We start from the raw sequence: 18,359 nt of genomic DNA, 5'->3' as shown, positions 1-18,359 counted from the left end.
TTCCAAATGACGTTCAGCTCAAGCATGGAGCTGTATCCTTCTGTTTTGCACAACAGTGGCTTCTTGTTGCAAATTGCGACTGCTTTTCCCCATCCAAGAACTAAATCATCTTACTTATTGAACAGGAAGAGAAAGAGCAGCAGCAGCAGCTGTGTTTGTATCGGCCACATTTCACTACCTGAAGGAGTCCCGAAGCCGCTTACCAACAATTTTCCCTTCCTCTCCCCACAATAGACACCCTGTAAGGTAGGTGGGGCTGAGAGAGCTCTAAGAGAACTGCACTGAAAGAACAGCTCTAAGAACTGTGACTGGCTCAGGGTCACTCAGCCCATGGAAAAGTGGGGAAATCAAGCCCAGTTCTCCAGATTATAGTCCACCCCTCTGAACTACTACCATGCTGGCTGAAGAAGAGGCATGTATCTCCTAAGCTCAATAAAGTGATCATCGATGTGTCTAAAGCACTGACTCTCTTGCCATTCATGCTGCCTTGGCACCTGCGTAGCAGAACCCAACCTTGACCGACTTGTAGGCATCTTCATAGCTTTGTCCAACTGGAGGAGGCGGCTGTGGCAGGTGGGATAGCCGTTGTTGGCAGGAGAGTGGGCCAGCGAAAGGTTAAATCGCGGACCATAATTCAGAGTTTGCAAGACCTGACGTTAATGATTGAACATGCTGGAGGACATTAATTAACAGGGTCACAACTTCACTGCCCAACACACAGCGATGATCCAGTTGCTGGAAAGGTGAGCCAGGAGCACTCTCTGCACCTCTGTTTTTTCCCTGTTATCTTCGTCTTCACCTTGAGGGTGGAAACTGCCTCCTCATCCATCATCCTCATTCAACAAAACCTTTGGGCCTTGATGGTTTATGCCCTTCCTCTCGTCCAGCATGCAGCGCAAGCCTGCCTCGATTCAGCAGCGTGCCTCTTCCATGTGCCTTCAGCCCGTACCCACTGCCACATGAAAACACTCAGGTCAGTTTGATTTGATGTATATTATGATGTTTGGATAATGAAATAACAGGCCTCGAAGACAAAAAGTAAGCAAAACCTTGGTGGTTCCAGTCTAGGGGGCCTCTTCACATGCTTAGTTAAACCTAGAAGCTGTGGGCATGCCACCCAATGTGACAGAAACTGTAAACACAGCTGGTCAGGGGTAATTGATCCTTAATCCCTAGCAATTTTCACTTTGTTAGGATCATGTGTATAAGTTTATATGAAGAACTCCATGAGATGCTGGATGCCAGTGCTCCAGTTGCTGGCCTTCTGTATCACGGAGATAGGGCTAGAAGGGCTCTTTATTTGGCTGTATCGTGCCTTAATGCTAATTTGGTGGGGTTGGGGTAGCACGATACAGCTAAGTATGCCAAGTGGAAGCTTCTCATGAGCAAGATATTGGTTTCCTTAGAAAGATTATGAGCTCTGTCTTCATCATAGAGAAGGGCAGATGACGGTACTAGATGGAAGATGTGATTTTTAAAGCTTGTAATGTTGTAATGTTTATGTTTAGGATTGACTAGAGGCAAAGCCTGTGGCACCCAGGGAAACAACGGGCACCAGGATGCACACCTGCACTGTAGCCTTCCTGGAGGCTGGCTACATGGTAAAAGCTCCTGCCCACTCCTAGGCTCCCCATCTCCAAACCTCAAGGAACATTTCTGACCCAGGGGTTGTCAACCTCCAGGTATGGCCTGGAAATCTCCTGGAATTGGAGGTCATCTGCAGACTACAGAGATCAGTTCCCCAGGGGAAAATGGCTATTTTTTGGAGGGGGGACTCTGCAATGACAATTCATCTCCAGGCTCCTGCTTCAGAGAGGAGAACTCTGTGATAGAGAGGTTGGGACCTGGGGATTTGCTGGAATGGCAGGTCATTTCCTTCCAACAGAGATCAGTCCCCCTGGAGAAAAGGGGGGGACACTTTGGGAGGGGGGAGTCTTTGGCTTTGGATTCCATGGAGGTGCAGGGATGCCAAGCTCCAGGTGGGAAACAAAGAGAAATGCTGTGTGGCAGTTATGGCTAATAACAATAAACATCATCAAATAACTCATAAACTTGTCACAGTTTCTTCTTTCAATGAAAATATTTTATATTCCGTTTTATATTCCGTTATATTCTAACGGAAGATGCAGAGAAAGCAGAAAGGCTTAGTGCCTATTTTACATCTGTTTTTTCCCACAGGTCAAAGTGTTTAGGCATATCTAAAGATGGCCATAGCCAAAGGACAGTGTCTGGGTGGCAGGTTAACATGGATAGAGAGGTTGTCGAGAGGCATTTAGCTGCACTGGATGAGTTCAAATCCCCTGGTCCGGATGAAATGCACCCGAGAGTACTCAAAGAACTTTCCAGAGAACTTGCACAGCCCTTGTCCATCATCTTTGGAACCTCTTTAAGGACTGGAGATGTCCCGGGGGACTGGAAGAGAGCAAATGTTATTCCGATCTTCAAAAAAGGGAGGAAGGATGACCCGGGAAACTACAGACCAGTGAGTCTGACCTCTGTTGTGGGGAAGATAATGGAGCAGATATTAAAGGGAGCGATCTGCAAACATCTGGAGGACAATTTGGTGATCCAAGGAAGTCAGCATGGATTTGTCTCCAACAGGTCCTGCCAGACCAACCTGGTTTCCTTTTTTGACCAAGTAACAGGTTTGCTGGATCGGGGAAATTCGGTTGATGTCATTTACTTGGATTTTAGTAAAGCTTTTGACAAGGTTCCCCATGATGTTCTGATGGATAAATTGAAGGACTGCAATCTGGATTTTCAGATAGTCAGGTGGATAGGGAATTGGTTAGAGAACCGCACTCAAAGAGTTGTTGTCAATGGTGTTTCATCAGACTGGAGAGAGGTGAGTAGCGGGGTACCTCAGGGCTCGGTGCTTGGCCCGGTACTTTTTAACATATTTATTAATGATCTAGATGATGGGGTGGAGGGACTACTCATCAAGTTTGCAGATGACACCAAACTGGGAGGACTGGCAAATACTCCGGAAGATAGAGACAGAGTTCAACGAGATCTGAACACAATGGAAAAATGGGCAAATGAGAACAAGATGCAATTTAATAAAGATAAGTGTAAAGTTCTGCATCTGGGTCAGAAAAGTGAAAAGCATGCCTACTGGATGGGGGATATGCTTCTAGGTAACACTGTGTGTGAATGAGACCTTGGAGTACTTGTAGATTGTAAACTAAACATGAGCAGGCAGTGTGATGCAGCGGTAAAAAAGGCAAATGCCATTTTGGGCTGTATCAACAGAGGCATCACATCAAAATCACAAGATGTCATAGTCCCATTGTATACGGCACTGGTCAGACCACACTTCAAGTACAACGATACAGGCTAGATATCAGGAAAAAGTTTTTCACAGTCAGAGTAGTTCAGCAGTGGAATAGGCTGCCTAAGGAGGTGGTGAGCTCCCCCTCACTGGAAGTCTTCAAGCAAAGGTTGGATACACACTTTTCTTGGATGCTTTAGGATGCTTAGGGCTAATCCTGCATTGAGCAGGGGGTTGGACTAGATGGCCTGTATGGCCCCTTCCAACTCTATGATTCTATGATTCTATTTAATTGATAGCAAAATTTGCTTGAAGAACTGAAAACCTTTCAGTCAGTATGTTCTTTAGTTCGGTACAATATCAGAGTAAACCAAGAGCACTTATATGTTACAATCAAACATGAAAACATTGATTGGCAAAGAACGTACAGAGGGTTTCTCAATTACTGCCTCTGTTAGTTTATCTAAACTTTTCTAAATGGACTCCGAGGAATGGTAGAGGACAGGAAGGCCTGGAGGATCATTGTCCATGGGGTTGCGATGGGTTGGACACAACTTTGCAACTAACAACAAAAAATTTTTTTTTACCATGGAGAACCCCCTGAAATATTCTTCAGCCTTCAAGAAACACCAGAAGTGAGATCTCATCAGGGATACCTGGTTGAAGACCATTTCCTATTGGGGGAATATTTCCAGGAGGCGGGGCAATCAGGTAGGGAGTGAGTTATCTGCATACAACTTGAGCCTGTATGGGGAGGGTGGTAGAAGCAGCATCAGCGGCCGAATAAGCTCCCATAGGGAGTTGAGTGCTTGGGATAAACTGACAGTATTCTTAGATGCTTGTCACTGGTTTTCTAGGGATAGACATTAATGTGGCAAAATGATAGCATTTCCTCACAAGCTCTGGTCCCCCCATATATCTATGGCAAAAAAATGTAACAATAAAATTCTTGTTGGATCTTGTTTAATAAGCATGGATGGACCCACATTGAGGAAGTTACAGACACAAGTGACAAGGAGAAGCAATGGCCTCCAATATCCATGATACACTTGTACCTGGAGCTGCTGGACATTGTGAGAGAGCCATCAGACTATGTGGTCTGCTTGAGGCCATGCCTTGAATTGTACCCAGAGCCGGTGTGGCACTGCGGTTAGGAGCAGTAGCTTCTAATCTGGCCAGTCTGGTCTGATTCCCTGCTCCTCCACATGCAGCCAGCTGGGGTGACCTTGGGCTAGTCACAGTTCTGTTAGAGCTGTTCTCACAGAGCTGCCCTGTCAGGGTTCTCTCCGCCTCACCTAGTTCACAGAGTGTCTGCTGCAGGGAGAGGAAGGGAAGGTGATTGTAAGCCGCCTTGAGACTCCATTGGGCAGTGAAAAGTGGGGTATAAAAGCCAACTCTTCTTCTTCTAGGGTGTCAGCCTATGACTGAAGAATCCTAGAATCAGATCCCCTCCCAACCTGGCTAGGAAGCTTGCTGAGGGGACATAGACCACTCTCCAACTCTCAAGTTAACCTTGCTCCCCAGGTTTTTGTGATGACGGAATGGAAGGCAGGGATGTCATGTCATCTTCTGGTTCGCTATGGCAAAGCTCTGCTTGGTTGACTCCCGGTTCCTGACATGGCTTTGGCTCTTGACTCTGCTCCCTAGCTACTTGATCACGGTATGGCTTTGTCATGTCATGTCTCATGTCATATATATCATGTCATGTCTTGTGCCCTATATGTAATGTCTCATGTTTCTTTCTTTCTGACTTTTATTGTTTTTTACATGTTGTAAACCACCATGAGCCAGAATTTCTGAGAATGGCGGTATAGAAATCAAATTATAAATAAATAAATAAGGGTTGTATGTGGCAGGGTTGGTGCACAGAGCCAAAGCTGAAGTCAAGAACAAGCAGAGCTTTGCCATAGCAAACCAAAACACTGAAAATGTCTAGGCAGACGGACAGGGAAATGCTGGTGGGGCCCCGGCTGCTTGTCATCTGGAGCAGTGGTAGTCAACCTGTGGTCCTCCAGATGTTCATGAACTACAATTCCCATGAGCCCCTGCCAGCAAATGCTGGAAGGGGCTCGTGGGAATTGTAATCCATGGACATCTGGAGGACCACAGGTTGACTACCCCTAATCTGGAGGACTGGGCTGGTGCTGGGCGTGTGCTTGGCCTGGGCAGCACACCTGGGTCAGCTACAGCCTCCAGAGCGCCTCCTGGTGGCTCAGCCAGAGGTGCAGCAGGCGACATCTCAAGACTAGACAAGACATTAAAATGTGTCCTGTTCTAACAAGGCTCCAAAATAAACTTCTTTGCTGAAACAGTGCTGTGTTTTGAGTCAAAACTGAGCTTCATTCAGGCGTATTAGATTGAAAACCTGAGATTTGTGCTTGAGGGGAAAAGATGGTGGTATACAACTCCATTGAGGACATGGAGGAAAATGTTCAACTCAAACCACACTCCTGTGCTCCAGACTTATTTCTACTTATTGCATCTTGGGTTTCATGGGTTGCTGTTTCCATGTGGAACCTGCTTGAATCCTCCCCTGCTCTCTTTTGCTGCTGCCATGTGGAGCCCACAGCCGTGTCAGCAAGGCAAACACCAACTGGGCTTTTGACCTAAATCCTGGGGTAGGAGGAAGCGGAAGAGGCAACTTTGATAGGCTTTGAATTGGATAACAGGATCCGACCCCTCACCAGCACAGGTATCCGTGAAAAAGAACAAAGACAGTCAAGTACAAACCTTGCGTGATCTTAATACTCTTGTTTAGACTGCCTGGCAGATTTACACAGCGATGTAAGGGATTCGGGTGTCGAAGCGATTAGTTTGGTGTGAATCACCAGAAAGGCAATGTGAGATTTGCGCATGGCGCATAAGAGGAGACAGCAAAAGTCTTAAAACATAGAATCCATGTCCTGTGCCGTCCAGTGGCAACAAGTGATACGGCACACTAAGCAAAGGGTTTCATGTGGTTATTGTGGTTGGAGCCATTGCTGCAGCAGGTGTGTTTTCAGAAGTCCTTTGGAGGTGGGGGTGGGGGGGGCTCAAAGATTGACATGTGCATCCTTAGCGATATTTGCTCTATTATTACTAGTTTTCATATTTTCAGTTGGAGGCTGCCGTTTCTCCTTTTTGTTCCTCAAAGGCGAAAGATACAAGTTGATAATAGCTCCATTCAGCAACGCCAAATCCGGGGTCTTCAACTCTGTCAAACCTGCGGGCACTTTGGGAATGTCGAAAAAGGGCAGTCAGTGCCAGCACGGTGGCAGGGCAATCATAAAACAGCTGCCACCATCGCAGAGCAGATCACAAAGCACTGGGAGGTTCCAGAAGATATGGGGAACCTCCAAGCCAAGCTCCTCCTCAAATATAATGCTTCCTAGACTTTTTGAGAGCCTCTTGTGGCGCAGAGTGGTAAGGCAGCCGTCAGAAAGCTTTGCCCATGAGGCTGGGAGTTCAGTCCCAGCAGCCGGCTCAAGGTTGACTCAGCCTTCCATCCTTCCGAGGTCAGTAAAATGAGTACCCAGCTTGCTGGGGGGTAAACGGTCATGACTGGGGAAGGCACTGGCAAACCACCCCGTATTGAGTCTGCCATGAAAACGCTGGAGGGCATCACCCCAAGGGTCAGACATGACTTGGTGCTTGCACAAGGGATACCTTTACCTTTAGACTTTTTGAAAGCACCTCCTTGCACTGAAGTGATGGTGGAAAGCTGGGGCTGGCTTTTCGCTTTGAGGAAGAGACACTATTTATTTTTAGTTTTGAAAGAAAAAGGAGGTTTTGCTCCTATAGGGGCCCAAGAAGACGTAACTTGATCTGGAGACATGAGAAGAACATTTTTTCTTATACCCCGCTTTTCACTACCTGAAGGAATCTCAATGCAGTTTACAGTCACCTTCCCTTCCTCACTTTCTCTCTCCTCACACCTGTGAGGTAGATGGGGGCGAGAGAGCCCTGACAGGACTGTTTTGTGAGAACAGCACTACCAGGAATGTGACAAGGCCAAGGTCACCCTGCTGGCCGCAGGTGGAGATTAGAAGACGCCGCTCTTAACTATTACACCAACAAAGATTCTATCAATGATCAGTCCAAGGGCGCATGACTACGAGACACCAGCAATCGGATAATCCAGACCACTCAATCAGGTGAGTCTTCCGTTCAAAACGGACTAGATTTTTATCCTCAAGATTCAAGAAGTGAGTGGGCTGGTAGGCACTTTGGTAGCCCCCACGAACCACACGAGGGAATCACTGGTTGCATCTGTTCAAGACTCTATAGTGTTCTCGTTCCTGGTTCAGTCCTATCAAGCCATGGTGACACCTGTCTTAGTTATATCTAGACTGGACCATTGCAATACACCAGGGGTAGTCAAACTGTGGCCCTCCAGATGTCCATGGACTACAATTCCCATGAGCCCCTGCCAGCATTTGCTGGCAGGAGCTCATGGGAATTGTAGTCCATGGACATCTGGAGGGCTGCAGTTTGACTACCCCTGCAATACACTCTACATGGAGCTATAGTTGAAGAGAGTTTGGAGCCTGCTGCTAGTGCAGAATGGGGTGCCAGGGCCAACTATGAGGATCCTCCAGCCCAAATTTTACAGCAATTACATCACCCTCCTTCCAAACTCATAAAGGCTATTAAAGTCTCTACCACTCCATTGCATATCACCCTAAATTCCAGTGGGCTTTTTGGGGGGCTCCTTTCAATACATTTCCATCAGCACTGCTCAGCAGAAGATTTCAGCATGTGTCTATGAAGTTCACGTGTCTATGAAGTTCAGGTGCAATCGAATCGATTACTCATATTCTACCACATTGTAATTTTTACCGGGATATCAGAAGTAGTCTAATTTCATCTTTGTTACTGCGGTTTTCTAGAGACGCAGATGATCTGTTAGATAACGTCTTACTTGCAGATAAAGATTGTTCTGTTTCTTATACAGTGGCAAAGTTCTGTTATATTACCAGTAGAATGCGGAAATATTTGGTTGATGTTAAATGAAGGGGTTTAGTTTAATAATGTTACTGCAGTTTTAGAGCCAGCTTGGTGTAATGGTTAGGAGCCAGGTTTGATTCTGCATTCCCCCACATGCAGCCAGCTGGGTGACCTTGGGCTCACCATGGCACTGATAAAGCTGTTCTGACCGAGCAGTAATATCAGGGCTCACAGGGTATTTGTTGTGGGGAAAGGAAAGGGAAGGCGACTGTAAACCACTTTGAGATTCCTTCAGGTAGAGAAAAAGTGGTGTATAAGTGAGTGACAGGCTGCTGTGATATACCGGGTAGGGATTGGTTGCCTACTGTGAGTGACAGTCTGCTGTGAGGCATGTCTCCCTCTTCTGCCTTTTCCAACTCCTACTGCAGAGGGTAAAACACGCAAAAAGGCAGCTGGAAATGGTGAGACAGCTTGAAGGTGAGGAGTGTCAATGAGGCACGATATAGTAGCACACATTTGCATGCAGGACATGTGCTGCTATTTTGACCGATGTGCAGAAAAGCTCTCCTTCTCTTCCTGAACAATTACCATAAATTAATAAATACTCCTAGCGCAGGGGCTTTTCCTGGCTGCCCTGGGTCCCAGAGAGCTGGCAGGACTCTTTTGGGGCCTCCCACAGCCCTTATTCCAGAAGGTGTGCAAAGGCTACGTCAGGAGGCAGTTAGCTCCGCCCCCCTATGTTCTCTGAGTTGAAAGAGGTCAGGAGGCCAGGTAAACGTACTGGCAGCAGGGCATGCTCTGAGTCTGCCTCCTGTTTCACCCAACAACCTTCTGAAACTGGCAGGAAGTTGGAGGCGGAGAGCTGATCACTTATTAGCCTTTCCTGTCTGTGAGCTTCCTCCTGATTGGGGCTAAACTACAAGGGCAGGCTATTCCTGCTGAGAACCTTGACTTACTCATGAGTAAACATTCCCAAGATAGAAGCTTTTCCTAGCCACTCTAGGTCCCAGAAAGCCAGTGGGGGGCATTTCTGGGCCTCCTGCAGCCCCCACTTCAGAAGGCACACAGAGGCTGCCCCAGAAGGCAGGTCACCCCACCCCCCCCCCCACCAACATATCCTCTGAGTTTAAAAAGACCAAGAGGCCAGGTCAACTTACTGGCAACAGGGCATGCTCTGAGGCTGCCTCCTCTTCCATCCAGCAAACCTCTGAAACTGACAGGAACGTAGATGTGGAGAGCTGAATCCTTACTAGACATCCCTTATTAGAGCCCTGCCTGAGGGCTTTCTCCCGATTGGGGCTAAAGTACCAGGGTGGGCCATTCCTGACTGAAAGCCATCATCTAATGGGGTAAATTTCCAGGGGAGGGGCAATCAGGTAGAGAGTGAGTCATCTGCATACTATTTGAACTGATTGGCCCTCACTGGCTTAGCAGGTAGAGTTGTCAGTCTCCAGGTGGGTCTTGCAGTTCTCCAGGAGGAAATGGCTACTTTGAAGGGTGGATTCCATAACAGCATATGGCCACTGATCCTTTTTTCTCCCAAATTCACCTCTATCTGGTTGTCACCCGCAAATGTTCAGGAATTTCTCAAGCCAGGATTGGCATACCTACCTGTAGGCAACATTTAGCCCTGTCCTGATTTTGATCACTACCATCACCGCACATGAAATGAAAATTTGACTCTTGCTGTCTCTTCAAAAGGCATCCATTTCCAGTAGTATGAGATCATTACAGAAGCAAATAGATCAGTTTGCTGAGTGACCTTGAGCCACTAACAGTTATCTCAGAATTCTTACAGCCCCATCTACCTTACAAGGTCCCTTTCATGGGGAGAGGAAGGGAAAGGCAATTATAAGATGCTTTGATTCAATAGGAATGGGCATGAATTGTATATCTGCTGTTAATTTTGGTTCATGGCTGGACCATGAAGTGGACCATGAACCTGGGGGCTGGTTTGCAAACTGACTTATTTATATTGGTTCTTTAGTCATTTAAATCTTAAACCCTGCTTTCTGTTCCTCACTAAGCTGTGGGAAGCAGAGAGTAGAGGGGGGCATTTAAACCAAACAGCTGAGTGACAGCTGCTTAGCTGTTTGGTTTAAGTGGCTGGAAGCCATTTAAAGCACAGCTTTCTGCTCCTCCCTTTTTTTCACAGGGAGCAGAAAGCAGGGGGTTAAATGGCTGGTCTATTTCACCCCTGCTTTTCTGCTCTTTGCTGCTTTTGGGAGTGACCCCAAAGTAGGGGATGAAAAGGTTGGGAACCATTTAAACCCCTGCTTGCTGCTCCCTGCAGCTTTTCATGAAGAGCAGAAAGCAGGGAGTTAAGTAGCCCCCAACCATTTAAACCAAACAGCATCTCTTCACATACTGCTATGAATGGGCCACAAACTGTATCCAAATTCATGAAAAGTCTGTGGCAATTCTTCAGCTCACGAGCACTGCTTCACAAACCACAAGCCAGCCAAAAATCATGATGCACTTGAGTTCATAATAGCTGGTTTGTGGCCTTCCATACTCCTGAAGGCACAGACAAGACAAGAGGGGCATAAACCTCTTCTCTTATTGCACACCTTTATCAGGAACTGGGTCCTGAGCACCCTGACCTTTAGCTATATTCCCTCCTAGCTTTAAATAGTTTACCATTCCCAGTGGAAAGAGTTAATTGGCTTCCCTTTAGTTAGTGTTTCAAAAATATCTCGTCTCGCTGTCACCGTGGACTTTCTTGACCTCTCCGTTAACAACACTGCGATATTAATTTCTTGGCGTAATCATTAAGTTTCCCCGAATCTCCCAGAGGGTCCCCATCCAGCGAAATCGCTCCGTAATGTATGTGGAACAAGTAATTTCTGGAAATATTTATCATGACTTAGTGTCAACAAAATGTCTTTCTTTGTGTGTGTGTTTTTTTAAAGGCCACATTTTTTTACGCTGAGAAAACAGATTTGTTTTTCAGCCATCCGAAGACCACAAGCTGCAAGGAGGAGACCCGGCGCTATCTGCAGTGGCTGCTTTCCTTTCGGCATCTGGCCGCAATCCCCCGGGAGGCATGTAAGTAACAGCTTACCACGTACATTACCAAATGTGCTGAGCTGCAAGAATGGATATGAAATGAAAATATCCACAGCACCTGCAGCTTGTCCTCGATGATTCCCCCCGAGTTGTGTGGGTGGGTTGACTTCAAACCCCCCAGTGACATGCAGGCTGCAGCTGCCGGCCGTGGTAGCGGGACAGCTCGCGGAGTGTTCGCAAATGGCTTGCAGATCCCCTTCCCCGAAACGAATCAGTATTGATTGATGCTGCCAATAGACTGGGAGGGATGGGGGAGGAGGAGGAGGAGGAGGAGGAGGAAAAGTAGAAATCCCAATTCTTATTACTTGCATTAGGATGATGTCTTTATTTTCGGATTCCTTTTTATTTGGGGGAATGAACAGCCTGCTCCAGAGGCTTGGCCAGTCCAAGGAGTCACGTTCAAGCAGGCCTGACTCCCACCAGTTCCTAAATCGGGTCACACGAATGTGTGGGTGTTGGGATATGATAACGGACATGCTTGGGCCAGCCTGGAAAAGCCAGGACATTGCTCTGCAGGTGCACCAGAAAACAATCAGGGATCAGGAGCCAAAATTCAAGACCATGTTGCCAAGTAGAGTTTGAGCTGGTATTAGGGCTGTACAACCTGGTTGGGAAAGTTGTTGTTGTTGTTGTTATGGATTTATTGCCCGCCACCCCCAGCAGGTCAGCCCGTTTATGTCCTTTCCATAACATTATGTGCGTAGAGATAATTCCCATGAGCCTCTGCAGCCTTCCATGGCTTACAGCAGGAGAGGCCAAACTGTGGCTCCCTAGACTTCCATGGACTACAATTCCTATGAGCAGGGGCAGGGGCTCATGGGAATTGTAGTCCATGGACATCTGGGGCACCACAAATTGGCCACCCCTGGCTTAGAGGTAAAATGGGAAATGAAATCCCATGAAGCTTCTATTACAGAAACAGGACATCCCCCCCCTCCTGCTCCAGGCAGATGGCAACCCTAGCTGACCCTATCAGGAAGTACTTGGCTTAACAACCCCAGCCGACCCTGTCCGGAAGTGCTTGGGGCTGGAGGTCTCCCAAAATTACAGCTGACCTCCAGACGACAGAGATCAGTCCCCCTGGGAACAATGACTGCTTTGGAGCATGGAACCCATTGTGGTACATCCCACTTCCTGCTGAGCTCCCGCTCCTCTCTAGGCTCCGCCCCAAATCGCCAAGGATTTCCCAAACCGGAGCTGGCAACATTTGGAAGTGCTGGAAAGCTGATAAAGGCCCTGAATTCAGAGAATAGACAACTGGGGAAGGTCTTTTCTCTTTTTTTACCCTGCTGGGCACGAGAAAGGCAAGAGGAAGATGTACTGCTTTAGGATGGTTAGGGCTGATCCTGCGTTGAGCAGGGGGTTGGACTAGATGGCCTGTCTGGCCCCTTCCAACTCTATGATTCCGTGATTCTATACTTGGTAGCTTGCAAACTGGGCGTAGACTATTTAGATTAGCATGGTATGAAGGAGGCTGGAAACTTATGCGCAGCATGCATCTGTCACTTTGATCATTGTTCATTGAAATGGCATGCTCAACTAGGGCTATTTCACTGGAATTCTCTTCGCCTTGGAGCACCCGTGTCTCTTGGCCAGCAGTGGACTCAGGGCTACTCACTGCCTGTCTCTTTCCTGCTCTTTTGGTCCCTGTCTTCTTCCACACACCCCGATCAAGTGCCTAGCCCCCTCATTTCTCCCCTTTCTAAAAAGAGGAGGAGCAACATGGGTGACTGCAGTTCCCCATTTCTTCACTACAGAGCCACTCCAAACTGTCCCCTGAGAAGAGACAAAATTGTGGGGAGGTGGGGGTCCACCTGCAAGGTGTGCAGGGGTTCGCTCGGGATTCTAGCACTAATATCAGGGCTCTCTCAGCTTCACCTGCTATACAGTAGAGAAAAGTGGCATATAAGAACCAACTCTTCTTCAGTAATATCAGGGCTCTCTCAGCCTCACCTCCCTCACAGGGTCTCTGTTGTGGGGAGAGGGAAGAGAAGGCGATTGTAAGCTGCTTTGAAACTCCTTCGGGTAGCGAAAAGCGGCATATAAGAACCATCGCTTTTTCTGCTTCTCAAAATGTTTGTAGTAACACCGACTACCCTGGCATCCTTTCAGTGGGGAAGGCAAGCTAAAAATGCCTTAAATAAATAAATGTAGAGAGGCTCAAAAGGCTAGGATTTTGAAATTTTCAGAGGTCTGCATTTATACATTTTGTACTTGCGGCTTTCATTGCCAAACGTTATTCAATGTATTGGCTTTATGGCTTGCTTGTCCGTGAGGGTGGGGTGATTTCATAACGGTAGTGCTAAATTTCCCTCCCCACCCTCATGGCCAAACATGTGTGTGACACATTTTCACACTCTGCTCTTGAGCGGTACATGAGATTTCCTAACTTGAGCATTCCTGGACAGAGGAGATTCAGAAGGCAGGAGCAAATTTATTATTCTATGCCTCACTTACTTCTACTGCAATTCCCAAATTGCTTTCAGCAATCAGCAGGCACATACCAATATAATGGCTACCTTTTGGAGCACCTGACTGGAGACACGCATGCCACACAGGTGCGAAAGGAGAGCATACCCTCATAATATTCTGGACTTAAGAGTTATGAGCGCAAGGACTGTTTTGGACAACAAAGTTCTCCCTGGAATACGTCCAGGTGTTGTGAGCCGAGTAGATTTGTATTCTGATCTCATTATTTCCAAAGCTGAGCAATCTCTCCAGTATCAGATTTGGAAGACTGGGTTAGGATCGGGTCTGAGGAGACCCATCAGTTAGAAATCACAAGTCTCCTTTGAAAGGTCTGTCCGATGCATGCGCGTGTGTGCACTGATGAGAGGAAATCAAGCCACACTCTGAAATGAAATACTCTTGACATAAACTCTTCTGATATTGCGTGTGAGGTCCAAACATAAGAAGAGCCCTGTTGGATCAGCTCAGTCGTCCATCTCGTCTAGCATCCTGTCACAACCTGGTTAGAAAACCACACCCATAGAGTAGTGGACAGTGGTATTGCATCAGAGTGGAATGAGGTGAAAAGTGGGGTGCCATGGGGCTTGGTACTGGGTCCAGCACTGTTCAACGTTTTCACGAATGATCTGGATGAAGGGGTGGAGAGCCAGCTTGGTGCAGTGGTTAGGAGTACGGACTTCTAATTTGGCATGCTAGGTTCGATTCTGCATTCCCCCACATGCAGCCAGCTGGGTGACCTTGGGCTCGTCACAGCACTAATAAAACTGTTTTGACTGAGCAGTGGTATCAGGGCTCTCTCAGCCTCACCTCCCTCACAGGGTGTCTGTGGTGGGGAGAGGAAAGGGAAGGCGAATGTAAGTCACTTTGAGACTCCTTCGGGTAGAGAAAAGCGGCATATAAGAACCGACTCTTCTTCTTCCTCATTAAATCTGCAGATAACACCCAATTTGGAGAAGTAGCAAAGTCCCCAAAAGATACAAATAGAGCTCAACAAGATCTGGACATGCTGGAAAAGTGGGCAAGTGAGAACAAGATGCAATTCAATAAGGAGACGTGCAGAGTTATACATTTGAGTTGCACAAATGAGACTCATGCACACTGGATAGGAGATACACTCCTGCGTAGCGGTATATGTGAACAGGTTCTTCAGGTCCTTGTGGGCTGTAAGCTAAACATAAGCAGGCAGTGTGATGCAGCAGTAAAGAAGGCAAATGCAGTCCCAGGTGTAAACTGCACGGAGCTTTTATTCCAATCCCATGTCGATTCAGTCCCTGCCCTCTACACAGAATGCGATTTCTGTTTGGATTTTGGGCGATTTAATTTTCCTTCTGCAGCAAGAAGGATTGATCTGGAGTGACCCTACCTTTATTGTGCGATATCTTAGAGTGCTTTTAACCTTCAATATTTTTCAAATCCGGATTGGGAAAGCAAGCTCCTGGTAGAGAACCTCTGATAGGCCACACCTGCTCATGTGACAAGCTTGCCTTAAAGGAGAAGCTCCTAGTTTCTCTCAACTTCTGTCGGTCCTGGATTTTTTCTCCCTTCTCTGCCTTTTTTGATCCTCTCCCCACCCTCCAAGAAAAGAAAGAGGCTCCCTGCTTGGCTCCTTCCCCCTCTTCAAGAAAAGAAAGAAAGAGGCTTGGCTCCCCCCCCCCCTTCTGAACTACCCTAGCCATGTGCAGAACACTTTCCTGTTTCAATGGGGGGGGGGAAGAGGAAGACCCGAGTTCAAATCGATCTGAATTCAACAGGATTGACAATGGAATAAAGAAAGTAAGTGCAGACTCTGCCCTGGGCTGTATTAACAAAGGCACCACATCAAAATTGCAAGATGTCATATTCCCGCTGTCTACTGCATTGGCCAGGCCACACCTGGAGTATTGTGTGCAGTTCTGAAGGCCTCACTCCAAAAAGGACATGGACAAAATCGAGATGGTTCAGAGGACAATGACAAGGATGACCCAGGGCCTGAGGACCAATTCCTATGAGGAAGGGCTGAGGGACTTGGGAATGTTCAGCCTGGAGAAGAGGAGGTTGAGAGGGTGCAGGATGGCTCTCTTGAAGTATTTGAAAGGTGGTCTTTTGGAGGAGGGCAAGGAAAGGTTCCTGTTAGCAGCAGAGGATAGGATCCACAGTAATGGTACCAGTTAGATACGGGGGGGGGGGGGATTTACAGTCAGATTAGTTCAGCAGTTGAATAGCCTGCCTAAAGGGGTGGTGAGCTCCCCCTCAGTGGCAGTCTTCAAGCAGTGCCTGGGTGTCAGGAATGTTTTGGCTGATCCTGCATTGAGCAGGGGGTTGGACTGGATGGCCTGTATGGCCCCTTCCCAACTCTATGATTCAATCAGTTCCTCTGGATGACCAGTGATAGGGCCTTCCCGTAATATTGCCTCCTGGGATTTGGAGATTGACAGCCCCTGAATATTGAGGTTCTGATAGATCTCTCCTCTATGATTCTCTCTTGTTGTTGTTATGTGCGAAGTCGTGTCCGACCAATCGCGACCCCATGGACAATGATCCTCCAGGCCTTCCTGTCCTCTACCATTCCCTGGAGTCCATTTAAGTTTGCACCTACTGCTTCAGTGACTCCATCCAGCCACCTCATTCTCTGTCGTCCCCTTCTTCTTTTGCCCTCGATTGCTCCCAGCATTAGGCTCTTCTCCAGGGAGTCCTTCCTTCTCATGAGGTGGCCAAAATATTTGAGTTTCATCTTCAGGATCTGGCCTTCTAAAGAGCAGTCAGGGCTGATCTCCTCTAGGACTGACCGGTTTGTTCGCCTTGCAGTCCAAGGGACTCGCAAGAGTCTTCTCCAGCACCAGAGTTCAAAAGCCTCAATTCTTTGTCGCTCGGCCTTCCTTATGGTCCAACTTTCGCAGCCATACATTGCAACTGGGAAGACCATAGCCTTGACTAAACGCACTTTTGTTGGCAGGGTGATGTCTCTGCTTTTTAGGATGCTGTCTAGATTTGCCATAGCTTTCCTCCCCAGGAGCAAGCGTCTTTTAATTTCTTTGCTGCAGTCCCCATCTGCAGTGATCTTGGAGCCCAGGAAAATAAAATCTGTCACTATCTCCATTTCTTCCCCTTCTATTTGCCAGGAATTGAGAGGGCCGGATGCCATGATCTTTGTTTTCTTGATGTTGAGTTTCAAGCCAACTTTTGCACTCTCCTCCTTCACCTGCATCAACAGGCTCTTTAGTTCCTCTTCACTTTCTGCCTGTACTTCTGGAAGTTCTCGGTCCACATATTGCTGGAGCCTAGCTTGTAGGATTTTGAGCATAACTTTGCTAGCATGAGAAATTAGTGCAATGGTGCGGTAGTTTGAACATTCTTTGGCATTGCCCTTCTTTGGAATTGGAATGTAAACTGACCTTTTCCAATCCTGTGGCCATTGTTGAGTTTTCCAAATTTGCTGGCATATTGAGTGTAGCACTTTTACTGCATCGTCCTTTAAGGTTTTGAATAGTTCAACTGGAATGCTGTCACCACCACTAGCTTTATTGTTACTCAGACTTCCTAAGGCCCATTTGACTTCACATTCCAGGATGTCTGGCTCCAGGTCAGTCACTACCCCATTGTGGTCATCAGGGATGTTAAGCTCGCTCTTGTATAGTTCTTCTGTATAATTTTGCCACCTTTGTTTAATCTCTTCTGCTTCTGTGAGGTCCCTACCATTTTGGTCCCTTATCATACCCATCTTTGCATAAAACGTTCTCTTCATATCTCCAATTTTCTTGAAAAGTTCTCTGGTCCTCCCGATTCTATTGTTTTCTTCTATTTGTTTGCACTGTTCATTTAAGAAGGCATTCTTATCTCTTCTAGCTTTTCTCTGGAATTCTGCATTCAGTTGGGTGTATCTTTCTCTTTCTCCCTTGCCTTTCACTTCCCTTCTCTCCTTAGCTATTTGTAAAGCTTCCTCAGACAGCCATTTTGATTTCTTGCATTTCTTTTTCTTTGGGATGGTTTTAGTTGCTACCTCTTGTACAATGTTGCGAACCTCCATCCATAGTTCTTCAGGCACTCTGTCTATCAGATCTAATTCCTTAAATCTATTTGTCACCTCCACTGTGTATTCGTCGGGGATATGATTTAGTTCATACCTGAGTGGCCTAGTGCTTTTCCCTACTTTCTTCAATTTAAGCCTAAATTTTGCAACAAGAAGCTCATGATCTGAACCACAATCAGCTCCTGGTCTTGTTTTTATTGACTGGATAGAACTTTTCCATCTTTGGCTGCAGAGCACATAGTCAATCTGATTTCTGTGTTGACCGTCTGGTGATGTCCATGTGTAGAGTCGTCTCTTGGGTTGCTGGAAAAGAGTGTTTGCTATGACCATTGTATTCTCTTGACAAAATTCTACCAGCCTGTGCCCTGCTTCATTTTGTACTCCAAGGCCAAACTTGCCTGTTATCCCGGTTATCTTTTGGCTTCCTACTTTAGCATTCCAATCCCCCATGATGATAAGCACATCATTTTTGGGCGTTGCTTCTAGAAGGTGTTGTAGGGCTTCATAGAACTGATCAACTTCATCCTCTTCAGCAGCAGTGGTTGGGGCGTAGACCTGGATCACTGTGATGTTGAATGGTTTGCCTTGGATTCGAACTGAGATCATTCTGTCATTTTG

The 18,359-nt window shown here is 47.0% G+C and overlaps 1 long non-coding RNA gene across 2 annotated transcripts in view; it reads left to right on the top strand.

Moving 5' to 3' along the window:
• Positions 1-535: 535 nt before the first annotated feature.
• Positions 536-18,359, top strand: part of LOC143824267 (uncharacterized) — a 29,085-nt gene continuing 11,261 nt past the window's right edge. The window contains exons 1-2 of one of the 2 annotated variants that reach the window (XR_013226744.1): positions 536-973; positions 11,151-11,245. This is a non-coding gene — a long non-coding RNA (uncharacterized LOC143824267). Of the gene's footprint in view, positions 974-11,109; positions 11,246-18,359 lie in introns of both variants that reach the window. The other variant, XR_013226743.1, reaches the window with a different exon arrangement.

The sequence above is a fragment of the Paroedura picta genome, chromosome 1 (genome assembly GCF_049243985.1).
Source record: "Paroedura picta isolate Pp20150507F chromosome 1, Ppicta_v3.0, whole genome shotgun sequence".
Classification (NCBI taxonomy): domain Eukaryota; kingdom Metazoa; phylum Chordata; class Lepidosauria; order Squamata; family Gekkonidae; genus Paroedura; species Paroedura picta.
Note: the sequence above shows the minus strand (reverse complement) of the source record. Positions and strands in the feature narration are given on the sequence as shown.